Source organism: Eurytemora carolleeae, unplaced genomic scaffold (genome assembly GCF_000591075.1).
Source record: "Eurytemora carolleeae unplaced genomic scaffold, Eaff_2.0 scaffold562, whole genome shotgun sequence".
Classification (NCBI taxonomy): Eukaryota; Metazoa; Arthropoda; class Copepoda; order Calanoida; family Temoridae; genus Eurytemora; species Eurytemora carolleeae.
In genome coordinates this window covers 161220-176474 of record NW_019396470.1, presented here as the reverse complement: position 1 = coordinate 176474, position 15255 = coordinate 161220, and positions in this window count along the sequence as shown.

Here is a 15255-nt window from a genome sequence, read left to right as displayed (position 1 = left end):
CAAGGATGATTAACAATAATAAATAAGTGATTCATCTTATGTTTGTTACAACAAAGCCTTCGCTTTGTCTTATTAAGAGTTAATGATATATTAATGAAATATCATTTAAAAAAGGGAATTTACAATTTCCATGGGTTCTCTTTAGAAGTGACTTGCAGTTTTCATCCTGCATAAATAACGTAGGAAATCGATCAGATAAAGGTGTAATATTAAATTACAATGACAGTGTTTTAAACATATTTGTTTAAGCATTTAAATGTTGCTTTTCTTCCAAATGGTAAAACTCAAAATTTTGCGGATTTTCTAAAAATATTAATATGTTTTCAATTTAAACCATCCATAAACCTTCTCTGGGTTGTGTGAGTTGTCACTCAAAAATTGTGCCTGATCAGTTGTTTGAAGTTTATTGGAAACAGACAGACAACCAAACAAACCAAGTTTTTAAATAGATTTTCAAGAACTTGGATTTTTGATGAAAAAGAATGTTTTGCTGAGGTCAGATAAAACTAACAAAAGAAATAAGAAATCCTGTGAAAACAATTTTCCTGCCAGAGTTTAATATGAAAAATATTCTTCCTTGGAGGATTTACATATTTGCTTAACACATTATTCATTTGATTACTTGCTGCCGTTCTTGCAGTAATTAGACCGATGAGATTAGTGTTTTCTTAATGAACATTTTCTGTTATTTAGTTCATGTTGCATTCTAACATAATAAAAATATGTGAGATAAATTAAAGGGGTTTAAAGCGGTAATTTTGAAAAAAAAAGTATCCCAGATTCACAAAGATACTTTATCTAATCAATATCTTGGAAGATATTGCCATTATAAATAGATTATCAGATAGATAATCAGAATTTCTCATTTATTCTTGATCAGTTAAGTTTTTAAAGGATTTTGGCCTTGACATTGATCATTCTTCATTTTGCACTTAAATTCACCCTGCTAAACAGTCTCGTCAATTTTCAAGACAGGGTCACCTTTGAAGTGTTGCAACGCCTTGGGCTTAGATTTTACCACTCTAACTTAAGCATATGCTTTTCTATAACCCTTTACATGTAAATTTTAGACTACAAAGCACTTGATGTCAGTTTTGGTTTAATAAAGTTTTTGCAAAATTCTCATCGATTTTTGCTTGAGAGTGTGAGACCTTTAAATTTCAGTGACAGAAGCTTAATTGACATCACATTTAAAGAGTAGATGATATGATTCAAGTACCCTGTAAATCCTGATCTATTCATATTTCATTACGCACTCACATATTTTTGCTTCAAAGTTTTGTGAGAAAATGGCTGAAAAGAACTGCTCACTTGCTCAAACTCAATTTTCTACATTTTTGGACTGCTCAAACTATTAATTCATTATACACAGATTTACTTTTGAGACCGGGGTTTTTACTACTCAAACTGTGTTTATGCAAATCTTACAATAAAACTAATTTTACTTGCAATACTTGAGAATTGTAGATGTATGTGTGGTGTGCCGGGGTGTATGCTAATTTTACTACCTCTGAATATGCAAATAGTGTTAAACTAACAAAACTGTATTCCTCTTTCTACCATGGATATCTTGCTGGAACCTTGCAAACTAGTTTAAAACATAAAACTTTCAACATTTTGCGGAAATAAATGTAAATTTTAAAAGATAAGCTGAGGCCAATATTATTTTACTTCATCCACAGAAGAGCTGATTCTAAAATTTATTTTTACATATAAAATATATATAAAATATTTCAAATATCTATCAAAAAAAAACAAAGACAAATAGAAGTATAAAAAATTATATTTTATACACACATAAGCGCATTGTTCAGGTTCCTTAGTCCCCATTCACTATTGGCTATCCATCCATACATACTTTTGGCCAACTAACTGTGCAAACTGACGCACTTTTTGATGACATTTTTATTTGAATAGATAATTTTAATACTCCTAAGATAACACTTATCTATAATTGATATTTATTTTTCACAATGTATCTATACAATCCCTGCTTGCAATGATTTTTTACTTCAGAAGATTCTAAACCAAGCTTTCTACCAAAAAGTATAAATCTCAGAAGAAAATCAAATATAAATTGAAAAGGAAAGAGAAGATATATAATATGTTAGAAAATCTTGTATCTCATTCTTGAATCTCAATTCAAAAGAATATTTTGAAATCAGGCAGGGAATTCAATAATGCGTTTATGCATATTTGATGACAGGCACTGTCATAGCAGGGATCCCCCTCCCCCATTCTAAAGAAGAGGGGAGAGGGAGTGTAAAATAGATTATGTATGAATACATTATTAAAAAAGAAAAAAAGATAAAAATCTAATGGGGTTATTTGACTTTTCAGAGGAAACATAATAGATATGCACCTGTACTGGTTAAAGAATTGACCTAAATCTTTTAAATACCTCATCTAACCTTTTTCATGTTTCAAGTGTTTAAATTAAAATTGTTTTTAACAATTTTCTAAAGATTCTGTATGCAAAGTTTTCTTGTAAAGGAATTGAGCCTTTGTCACAAACTCAAATTTTTAAATCTCTATATCTTTGGAACCTGAAGGTGTAAACCTGTGATATTTCAAACTTAGATTATTTGATCTGACAGAATTCATAGTTTGAAATGTCTAATGCTTACAAAATTTGATTGCAAAGATATAGGAGTTAGAAAATCTGAGTTTGTGACAAAGAATGAAATCCTTTTCCTCCAATTTATTTTGATCTTTTTTTTCAAACCAATTATTTATCTTCTTTTCTACAAAAATAGCATGACATTTTAACGATGAAGCTTACAAAAGTTGCGCATGATGGTTTCTTTTAAGCATTTTCGAATTAAGCATTTTAACATGGTCTTGAAAATTGCTCTCGTGTCAATCTAAAACTACTAAAGACCTTGGAAATAGAAAAAACACACTCTTAAGTAATTAATACTCCATGTTTTAAGCTGCAAAGTGACCTTGAAAAATGAAAGCTACATGTGTAAGGAATAGCTTTTCCCTTACCTTTGCCTAAAACTGAAACTAGAAGAGCTACGAGGTCACAAAGTCACACCAGAAATTTCACACAAAATTTACTTTTTGTTTAGTTTTCAGTAAAATGCATATTATTCAAGATTCCATAGCACAATTATGAACACCCATTATCACCATAAATGTTGTTGAACTATCACCATAAAAAAAATGAAATAGCCAATAGAATTTACCTATTCATTAGGTTATGGGAAAATAGATATGAAATATTTTCGGACGTTCAAAAGACTAGCTCTTTAGGCAATAAAGTTAGATTTCTAAAGTTAAGAAAAGTTGTAAGATCTTTTTGATCAAAACTTTAAATGGTTGAGTTTCATGAACGCTCTAGTAACATTGTAATAAGGTTGGGTAATGTTATTCTATATTTAAAAAAAGTTTTCCAAACTAAATATAAATGTTTTATGAAACTATTTTTAATATTTTTTTCTGGAGCCAAATTTAATGAGTTGTAGAGAGGTCGCAGAACCCCCTGTTTAAAATAATTTGTAGGTGCTCACTGGATCTAATCCTGATTCAAGTGTAAGATTTTAACAATGCAAATTGAAAGTCAGCTGATTTGTAAACAAAGGAATTGAGTTTTTGTCACAAATTCTGATTTTCTAGCAACCCAATGTTGTAGACCTTGGACATTTTTAACTGTGATTTCTGTCATATGTCTAGTTTTTTAATCAGGTTGCAAAGATAAAGGTATTGGAATTGAGTTTGTGACAAAGACTCTTTTTGTTAGCGTCAATTTTAACCAATCATGACCAGAAACTTAATGATGAACCAGCATTGAAAGATACATGGTTGAACTGCCTCTACCTTGCTTTTTATCAAATCCATGGCTTTGTAATATAAAACCCATTTCGTTTATATCTTTAAAACCAGTAAATATATGTTATTTAGTTCCTAAACCCTAGTTGTAGTCAAATTATCTACCTGTACCTTTTTACATCTAAAAAACGACAGTTCCTCCCGGACTTTTGATATTTACAGATCGTATATACCTGGAGGTAGAGAGGATAGAGTTTGTGATAGATTGAAACAGCGTATTTAAGCTGATAAAGAGTAAGGAGGAGTTAGGCATTTTTCTACTGACTGATAATCATCAATTCCACAAAATGATTTTTTCATATTCTCTGTAAAACAAGGTAGACAAAAATGTTTCAAAGTAATTCTAAAGTAGAATTAAGATTTCGTCTGAAAACTTTATATTTACTTTCAACATTAATTATGAAATTTCCATCATTAACATAATAAACTTGTTATTGCTAGGAGGACGAGACCATTAAGTTGCTAAGCAAACAAAGACTTGTAAACTAAGTTCCATGTTTAGGTTTGCATAATTTCATAGATTTTGTTTTACATTCCTTCAAGAAGAGATCTTATTTATTATTTTTTTTTTGCATTAGATTGCATAAAAACGTAAAGAAATTGATTCCTTGCCTCAAATTTTGCAACTCAATGTTGTAGACCTTAGATATTTTAAATTATCAATTATGGTTGATCAAATAATCTAAGTTTGAAAGATCAAAGGTTTAAACTAACAGGTTGCAAAGATATAAGAATTAGACATTTTGAGTTTGTCGAAAGACTTAATTCCTTTTATGAAAAAAATTCCCTTGTTGAATTTAATTTGTCATTTAATGAATCCTTTATTTAGAGAGGGTTGAAAATGGCACCCTTTATAACTTTTCGAGTTTTTAAGTTCGATGGAAAAATAGAAAACTGACTGTAATATTAAATAATGAACCACTGATTAATTACTGGCAAAACTAATTGTTTCCTGCTTTCAATTTCATATTTAGATGCAATCAAATCTTAATTAAGTTAATCTACAAATTCAGATTCTCTTGTTCAAGAAAGTTTCTATTTAATCAATTTGAATTAATTAAATATTACACCTCCTGTAGCTATGTGCTTGTTTACAGTATATTGAGTTCTTTTGTTTACTTTTAACCCTTTTCCATCTGAAGGATGGTTATATGACCACCCCCTTATTGTTTTTTTTTGCGAAAAGTATTTGAGCTAGAAATCTCAAATTTTCTGGTTTTTCTAGCAAACACATGCCTCTCATTTAATGCCAAGACTTGGGCTTTTATACTCACTGCCAGAATCCTTAGGTATGCTGCTTGAATGTCCAATTTTTTTATTTTTCTTAAATACACATCAAAGATTTTTTAAATGTATCAACTTGTCTTATTTTGCACAATTTTTGTTTTTTCTAATTTTTTCTTCCACATAACTTTATTTGCATTTTTTCAAATTTGCGGTTTGGAAATGTCATAGATTTTATATCAGAATAAGAAAAAAAATTGCCCCCCCCCCCCCTTCTGTTTTGGGTAAACCAGACGTCAGTCAGAAGTTATTTTGTTTTTGCTCGTTTGATGTAAAACAATGTTTGTTTAAAAATCTCATGCATTTATTCTATTATATTTCCTGGAAAGTTTAACCTGGTTAAATGGATAGATTTGGTCCACCTGGTCCCACAATATATTGGAGTCTGGCCCAATAAAAGTTTCTATTAGGCTCAAAGTATTCTAACATCTCATTTACATAATATACTCATACTATTCCCCTCAACGAATATATTCATGCGAACTTAACACAAAAATTCACAAAAGATAGAAATTGACATATCTAGACATAACTTTTCCTATAAGGCTCACTTATTCTCACTTAACCCTATTCCTGTTGGGGGGGGGGTCAATTTGACCGCCCCCCTGTAGTCTTTTTACATAACTCAAAAAGTATTGGTCTGAGCTTGTTGAAATTTTCTGACTTTTCTTACTTACCCAAAGCCCTCCCTTTAGGCCTAAAACCGGGCTTTAATACTAACTGCCTGAGTCCTCAGGCACACTGCCTGAATGTCTGTTTTTGCCTGTAGCAAACTAAATCTTTGTTTTGACCCACTTTCACTTGTCAGATTTTGATAAAATTTAGCTTTTTGGAAAGCCTATGACATAAGGAATCGGATTGCACAAGTTTTGCGAAAAAAATTGCAAATTTTTGCAAACACCCTGTCAAAGGAAATTTGCACATTCTTGGTTTTTCTTGATTAAAAATCAGGTTATTTAAAATTTTGCAAAATTTTTTGCATATTTGAAATGGCATGGTTAAGGGCTTTTCAAAAATGTATAATTTTTCATTTTTTGGGCAAATATTTTTTTGCAAACATTTTTACTATATAACTGGATTTTGCGATAAAAAATTCAATTTTTGCAAATTTGCAAATTTTTTTGCAGATTCTAAAAGTACAGCACAAGAGCTTTCTTATGATGTATCATTTGTAATATTTGGACATAAAACATATCCTGGTTTTCAAGTACCCCAGCAGGGATAGGGTTAACAATTAAAAATCATGGAAAGAATCCGGAAATTTTTTTGAGAAAGATGAAGATCTCTCCTGTCTCTGTTCAGAATATATTTCTGTGAAGATAGTATAGGGTATTAATGCGGGTTTGTATTTGCATATCTGTTAATGTAGTCTTAATTAACACTATGTATGTATGTATTATGCATCTAGGAATAAATAAATGTTTACACCTGGAAATATTTAATGTAATTTGTTCGACTATAAGACTAGAATGTAGAACACACTTAGAAAATTACAAGATATTTGTCTCACTAACATTTTCACCAAATATTCAACAGAGAAAAGAACAAATCTTCTACCTCTATACAAATTTGGAAGAAATATATATATTTATATATATTGTTTTTAATTTAGATTTTTTAATTAAAATTTTAAATGCATATTATGAATTAATAAAAATAGGTAGTGCATCAAAATGAAATCATTATTAAGGAACAAACCGGCTATGTAAGGTAGTTGAACTGAGAAATATATAAAGCTATTTAAAGAACTGTAAATCCTGAGTTTGAGCGAAAAGTCGACGTTCAAAATTTTACTTTTGGGTGGATACGTTTTCACAGTTTTTTTTAAATTACTAAATAATGATGACAAAAAATGTAAACAAAATTCTAACGTAAACTAATTAGTTGTTTAGGAACAGGTTGCGAAAATAAAAATTAATCTTATCATTGAAAATAAGTAATCTTATTATTGAAAAATAAGTAATCTTATTCAATTATTTGTTTCTATAATTTCTCAATTATTCACAAGATTTTCTGCAGATTATCTGGAATTTTTATTGAAAAGACGACATTTGAATTATTTGTAGAAATCTGCGTATAAGATCATTGAAAATAAGAAATTTAATTTAATGATGAAAACTAAATATTTGATTTATTGACAAATTTCTTATGAGCAATATGTTCCTAACATTCTAATAAGTTTACTGTTTAATTTTTACTTTATTTTTTGTCATCATTATTTAATAATTTTAAAAAACCCGATTCTGAAAATGCACTTAAACTCAAGAATTATGCATCGTTGAAATGTTTTATATGTCTCAAATGAATCCTAAATAATTTGTCCAAAACACTGCATACTCAGTTTAACTACCTTACATAGCCGGTCTGTCCCTTTAATATGTTCTTTTGATCATTGAACATCACCCAGAACCAAGCTTTCAATTCGTAATTCAATGATCTTGAAATGGATAGTTTGTATAGTTGCAGGTTTTATGCTACAAAGACAATAAATGTTAATAACATAGTTCAACTTTCAAAACTGTGATATCTACCCCATTATTGTTCAGATAAAGAATTAATGGGTACCCCGTTGTGAATCTTAGGGTTACTTGAAGTTTTGTCTACAGCCTCTTTAAAGGTTGTAATTTCTATTTTAATTACTTCAAAGTTGGTGTTCCACTCAGATGTGTTCAAATTTATTAAATCAAACTTTTCCACGATTGAAACTTTTAAGTACGATTCAAACTTGAAGAAAGGAATAGGATTAGAATCTATCTTTTGTTTTTAAGTTCTGCGAACGGACTGTTCAGGAAAAAATATTTTGGGTCAAAAAGGAGATTCTTAAAATAATCGAAATTTTTTATAATCCTTTCATTTTGGTTATTACATCTTTTTACTTGTGAAATTACAATCATTGAATAAATTAGACCAATTCATGATGATGGTTCATAACACTCTGTCAACACTTCTTAGCTATTATTGATTCTATCAGTTGGATAAAAAATCGCAATTAAGAACCTATAGGAGATAAATCACCTTTTGCAATTGGAAAATGAGTTTGTTTTTATGTTTTGCAAACGTTTTTTTATTGTTTATATTTTTACAAGCATGGTAATTACTACAAACAGATTTTCCATGCGTCCGTGTGTCATAATTAAAATTAAAAAATTAAAGAACCTTTTTTCTATAATTCATACTTTTTTTTCTAGTTTCCTGAAGTAAATTTAAATTTAATGAATGGAATTAGAGAGCTCATTACAAATTCCGTCTGAGCTGGATTTCCATGAATTTACAAGTTAGAGTCTCAATTCTCAAACCTGAAATTAATGTTGAAATATTTTTTGCAATTCTTTTCATTCTTAATTTAATCAATTGTGCGTTTTTGGGTACAATTTTTTGTAAAACAAATAAATACTAAGCATAAGCTTTTATTATTTTTCGTAAAAATTCATTAAATGTTTACAAAAATATATGTTAAAAAATGAATGAATAAAATTTTATATTAGCATTTCTTTTAACATATTGCTTGGTTTTCAGATTTTATACTTTTCTTCAAATGTTTATATGTCTGCACTCAGTTTCTTTATCAAACGTAACTTGATAAGCAGTCTGTATTAACCTTTTTGTTAAAAAGGAAACTTTTAGAGAAAACAGTTGGAGAGAATTAAGAGAACTAAAGAAGTAAAAAGAGAAACATTTGACAATGTAAACAAAACAGACAAACTTCTTCTTATGTTTAGCAAGTATAGAGCAGAATATAGCGGAACATTTTACAGAAGTCTAGAGCAGAATGTAGCAGAACATATTTTATAGCAGTATAGAGGAGAATATAGCAGAACATAGTTTACAGAAGTATAGAGCAGAATATAGCAGAACATAATTTACAGAAGAATAGAGCAGAATATAGCAGAACATAGTTTACAGAAGTATAGAGCAGAACATATTTTACAGAAGTATAGAGCAGAATATAGCAGAACATAGTTTACAGAAGTATAGAGCAGAATGTAGCAGAACATAGTTTACAGAAGTATAGAGCAGAATGTAGCAGAACATATTTTATAGCAGTATAGAGGAGAATATAGCAGAACATAGTTTACAGAAGTATAGAGCAGAATAAAGCAGAACATAATTTACAGAAGAATAGAGCAGAATATAGCAGAAAATAGTTTACAGAAGTATAGAGCAGAACATAGCAGAACATAATTTACAGAAGAATAGAGCAGAATATAGCAGAACATAGTTTACAGAAGTATAGATCAGAATATAGCAGAACATAATTTAAGGAAGTATAGAGCAGAATATAGCAGTACATGATTTACAGAAGTATAGAGCAGAATAAAGCAGAACATAATTTACAGAAGTATAGAGCAGAATATAGCAGAACATAATTTACAGAAGTATAAAGCAGAATAAAGCAGAACATAGTTTACAGAGGTATAGAGCAGAATATATCAGAACATATTTTACAGAAGTATAGAGCAGAATATAGAAGAACATAATTTACAGAAGTATTTAGCAGAATAAAGCAGAACATAGTTTACAGAAGAATAGAGCAGAATATAGCAGAACATAATTTACAGAAGAATAGAGCAGAATAAAGCAGAACATAATTTACAGAAGTATAGAGCAGAATATAGCAGAACATAGTTTACAGAAGAATAGAGCAGAATATAGCAGAACATATTTTATAGCAGTATAGAGCAGAATATAGCAGAACATAGTTTACAGAAGAATAAGCAGAACATAGTTTACAGAAGTATAGAGCAGAATAAAGCAGAACATAGTTTACAGAAGTATAGATTTATTTTCTGCTATATTCTATTTTAAATTTCTGTAACCTATTGTCTGCTATATTCTGCCCTTACTGCTCTATTTCTTTTTTAAATTCATATATATTTATTAAAGTTGAGATTACCAAATAAATTCTTCTATAAAATGCAAGATTTCGCTATTCACTCTTTTTTGACTCGCCCTTTAGTTTAAAGAAGTATACAGGAGAATATATCAGAACATACATATCATAGTTTTTTATGTACTACAAATAAACAAAAAGAGTTTACGCTTCAAACCTAATGTTTTTAATCCAGCTGTATCTTTGCAATCCTATGTCGTAAACCTTTGATTTCCAACCACAAGTTATGATAAAAAAGTCTATGGTTGAAACGTCAATGGTTTACACCGTCAGGTTGCAAAGGTATGGGGATTAATAGTGTCCGACTCTGTTCCTGACAAACAATTTAAAAAAAACTAAAAGTATGGATATCATTTCAGAAAATGCTGATAAGGGTACTATTATATATAGGTCAATAAAAGTTCACTTAGGCATACAGTCCCTTTAAGTTGAATTTTATGAAAGTATAACGTGTTCAGGCATAGTAAAAGTAAAAGTAAAAGTTAAATTATCTTACCACAGTTTCTTGTACAAAAAACACCAATTACTACCCCCCCCCCCATTCACAATTGACAAAAGAAAAGTTTTATTTTGCCTTTTAAAATGCTTTTTATTTTTAAGTTGTTTTCCATATTCGAAGAACGTTGTTATTCTTATATGAGAACATATTCTAGAAATGATAAAAAGAAAAATATTTTTCTCTCCCTAATTGAAAAAGTTATTTTTTCTATGATATTTTGATGTGAGCAGTAAGATAAAATTCTTTTGGTAAAATTTGTTAAGTGTGGCTAGAATTTTAAACAAACTTGAAAGCCACAATATTTCAAATTATAATGGTAAGGTTTCTCTCCGGTTCTTAACCTTCCTTCAGTCAAAGCAGCTCAAGCATATTATGTAGGTGGGGGGGGGGGGGTTGCAAACTTTTTTTGATATTTTCCCGAGGGTGGCTTCCCACCAGATAGTTTCCCAAAAGGCAACTTCCCAAAAGTGCAATTCCCCAAGCGGCAACTTTCCAAAGGTTACGTTAGGCCTTTTAAGGCGCCGAAGGCTACAATACAGGCCGAACGATGCGGCAAGAATGGACTAAGGGGCCTAGCGCTGCAGGTAGGACAGACTTGCAAAGCTGCTGCTTGGGATATTGCAAATTTGGGAAGTTTCCACTTGGAAAAGTGAATTTGGGAAAGTACTTAGCATCATCCAAATCCCCGTTAACAAACGAACTCTAATTTAAAGTTTATATATTTTTTGGCAAAATTGTTTCCTTCGGTTTTGTAGATCATATTTTGGTTTGCATAACTTGCGTAAATTAAAAATGTTTATAGTAATGTATATAGTATTTTTTACTTATTTTGACAAATATTCCAATGAATTTGTATCGCTATACCTTAACTTTTTTCTATGAAAGGGGGGGGGGTGTTTGCATCCCAGAAAATCACAAAAATAATTTAGTTTGTAAAAGTACCTAAATATATTAAAACTAAACTAAGAATAACTTTATCGATAGTCAATTTATCCCGGGAAAAAATCAATCTTGATAAATATAAATGGTTTGATGTGGGTTAAAGGAAATATGGGAAAATGGTTGTAAATGGCAGACTGGGCTCGACTATAGGCCTGTATGAAAAATTATATATTGTATGCCGAGGGTTTTCTATTATAATGGAAACTCTACCAATTCTGATGGTTTTGGGGAGAAAATAATTATATTTCATAACACTTCTCATTTCTGATATGTACAGTGTACATAGGGGTAAAAACATGAAGATAAAACAAATATTGATAATATTCAGCCACAAGGTTTTAACAAATGAATAAATATTAATGTTAGAAGTTTATTTTCCTTCTAGATACCCATATGTACCCATCATAACCTTCAAAACCCTTTCACTGTTTGCAAAATTTTCAATAATAGTCAATATCCGACCCTTAAGAATTTAAAAAATCTTAATAAAATGGATGTATAAAGTCAATGGTCTAGTTTAATCAAAACATAAAACTTTTTCAGAAACTTTTTCAAATAAAAAGTTTTCGGTTCAACCTAACTTTTTAAGAACATTTCATTATCTAATTTTGTCCATTTATCAATGAAAAGCACATTTATATTCTCTACAGTTAGTTCCGAGAATATCATTACGTAGAGGGACTGATAAGCGTAATTTTAAAGGAAACCCTGCACGCAAATAGAGAAAAGTCTGGTTTACGTAATAACTTTTAAACCTTTCGTTGATCAACGAGGGCAGAGAACTTCGTGTGATTATCTCTAGAATGGTGTTCACGTTGCCATAAATATGGAGCAGACGCTAGCGTACAGTGTGAACTCATTAGAGTTAACGGTACACAAATTCTACGAAAATCTTTGCCCATCGTGGTTTTCAAAAATTCAATAGTAAATATTTTTTTGCGACTTTCATAAAGTAAAATTCATAATAAATGTTAAACAATTACAATTGTTTCTATAGATAAATAAGCGTCCGTCATCCTTGATCAGTCAAAGGTTTTAGAGGTTTGGTCGTGAATCGGACATACCACTTTACAAGTCCGTAGGGCACTGGAAATTACGCTTTCAGTTCCTTTTACTTAGAACTGAGAGTTCCAGAGCATGATGCTACATCAGATTCCAGTTCGGCTTCTGTATTATCTTATTATTCACATTATTATTCGGGTAAAAATACAATTTACTAGCCTTCCCCCCCCCCCCTCCTTCCATAATTTAGTTTGAACAAAAATGAGGTAAAAACACCGGGACCGAAAGTTATGAATTTGAGCTGCCTACCACGGATTCAAATTTGAATCACCGATTTAAATCCCTTCTTATATTAACTTTGGTTCAAACGACTTGAGTCTTTGTCACAAACTCAAATTTTGTAATCCTTATATCCTAGCAACTTGATGGTGCAAACCTTTGATATTTCAAACTTAGATTATTTGATCTACAAGAATTCATAGTTTGAAATATCTAAGGTCTACGGCATTGGGTTGCAAAGATATAGGAATTCGAAAATTTGAGTTTGTGGCAAAGGCTTAAATCCTTTACACTGGCAGTAGGTATACTATGTAGTTCAAATTCATTAACTCAGTCCAAGGTCGATATGTTAATAAAATATTTTAGTCTAATTTCTTCATGAAATAGGAATGATCTCACCTTGTTTTCTTTCATTAAAAAATTTTCGGAATTTTGAGGGTTTGAATTCTGTGGATACCATTGCCTCAAAATAGATTTATTTTCTGTTTGTTTTTGTATTGTATTGTTAGTATTGTTGGTGCATAGGACATGAGGTATTGGAATATTGGTTTACGGCTCATTATACTGTTTGTTTATGTAATACCTTTCTAGTATGCAGTAATCATTATACATTTAAATGGGCCCTAGTTTTAGGTGTGCTATTTGTATTTTAAGAAATAATACGTTTAAAAATACTGCACTATGCGGTCATTTGCGGTTTTACTGCAATATGCAGTCATTTATTGTAGTCATTTGCGGTTTTACTGCAATATGCAGTCATTTATTGTTTACTGCAATACGTAGTCATTTGTTGTTTACTGCAATATGTAGTCATTTGTTGACTGCCATATGCAATTATTTGTTGTTTACTGCAATATGCAATCATTTGTTGTTTACTGCAATATGCAATCATTTGTTGTTAACTGCAATACGTAGTCATTTGTTGTTTACAACAGTCATTTTCGGATTATTGCAATATGCAGTAATTTGCAGTTTATTGCAATATGCTGTAATTTGCGGTTCACTGCAATATTTGGTCATATGCAGTTGTTTTCAGAAATATAATTTTTTTAACCTTTATTACACAATTTGTGAAAAGGAAAAAGGAAAACAAAAATCTCCATAATCCAAATACAGACTTATTAAAAAGTTTTCTTTGTGTTGAATCCGGACTAAATCCCAAGTTGAAGAATGGTCGAAATTTAGGTTAATGAACACTGCAAAGAAATAGGATAGGCTGCTTATATGAGGGGAGGGGGGTGGTATATGATGATACAGGGACTGCTTATATAAAGCGTGGGGAGGGGGATTTGGAAAATTATCCAGTTTCTTTTTCTTAATCAACCTTCTATGACATTAATGTACCTGGCTTGATGTTTAGCCAATTAAACTTTTGACATGTTTAGTGTGTATTATTATGAACATAGATCTCCCACACCCCACCTTTCCTTAATACATGCATACTTGTAATTATGTAGGCTAAGTTTCTATCCAAACAGGGGCGTCTATACTTTCTATGTGTTTGTATATTTGTAGTTGAAAAAATCTATTTTTTTCGCAACTACAGTGATAATATCAAAAGTTGAATTATTTTTATCAAGCAGTAAATTAGACCAAAATATTTGTTTTTGCGTTATTAACAACATTTAGTTTATTTGAATGTCATAATTTTAATAAATTTTGTTTTGTATTAGTTACACAGCTGAGAGAACACTGGGAGGAAACAAGTCAAAAGGTAATTAGAAGACGACAAAATGTTTTTTTAATTTATAATGTTTCTAAAAAAATAAAAAACTTAAAGATGGTTCAACAAAATCAAATCAAAGATGGCCAAAACCTCAAAAAATGTTAAGAACAGGACCCTAATTGAGGGAAAAAATAATGAGAAAAAACACCTCAACCCACCTTGATAAGGCATATATCCAAAATTGTAATTAAACCAGTTCAAAAACAAATATTTGTTCGGTGTTGTTGAATAACATCCGCATGAGTATGAAGGCTGTGATGTGAATATAAAATTTTACCTAAAAATGGTGGCAAAGATTTAATAAATCTGGATTCACGCCAAGGTTTGAGTAATGAGCACAAAAAATACAAATGAGCAAACTCAAATCGTTATAGTTTCCTCTGATAACAGAGCTGAAATCTTCTTAAATGCTGGAAAAGAGATTTTCAACTCTATGCTTGATAATGCGGTCTTTGAAGCACCAAAATGGCAAATATTTGGTTTTGAGAACTTTCTGAGTATTCTTAAGGACATGGCTGCCAAAATAAAATATTAAATTATAAGCAAATTTTAAAAAAACATGATTAACCCTGATTAAATTCACAAATAGAAATTGTTTTTTTTGGGGGGATTTACCGGCTTTTATTCCGTGTCTTAACCTTAGTTCGTTTAAGATAAAAATGGGAGTTAGATCGATAAAGGAAACCAATGAGTGATATAAAAACAAGTCATAAATGCAAACCTTTAGATTAGTGCATTTTAATCGTTGAATTTACCATTTTAGTCCCAATAAATGAAAATTTGCATTTTGTGTCGTTT